The sequence below is a fragment of the Cyprinus carpio genome, chromosome A21 (assembly GCF_018340385.1).
Source record: "Cyprinus carpio isolate SPL01 chromosome A21, ASM1834038v1, whole genome shotgun sequence".
Taxonomy (NCBI): Eukaryota; Metazoa; Chordata; class Actinopteri; order Cypriniformes; family Cyprinidae; genus Cyprinus; species Cyprinus carpio.
In genome coordinates, this window is record NC_056592.1 from 18,636,886 (window position 1) to 18,637,397 (window position 512).

Here is a 512-nt window from a genome sequence, read left to right on the forward strand (position 1 = left end):
AGTAAAAATAGACAAAAATAAAAAAAAAATTCCAGCTTCTTCAAGGAATAGTTCAACTTCATCATAAAGTGAAGTCAATATGTTTGTTTGTTTGTTCCTTCCTTCCATCATTCATTCATTCATTCATTTATTCACTATCGTTTTGAAGAATGTAAACGCTGTTATTATCCATAAAAATAAAGTGGACAAAAAAAGTGCAAAAAAAGAATTGCTTTCACAGTTTTTTCCAGTAAATATTTATTCCAGCAAATATATTTTTATTTATTTATTATACGAAATGTAAAGATACATTTCCTTATGAAGCAACATATATAAAATATAAAATATATAAAATATTAAGAAAAAATTATCCAAAGTAAGTTTTTGCTTGGAGCTAGAAAAATATATCTATTTAAATATATAAGAAATAATAAGTACAATAAAATATTATTTTTATTCTTTATATTATTTTTTCCTACCCCACTGAAAGATGTTTTATCTTGTTCTAAATGTAAACTCACTTAATTTATATA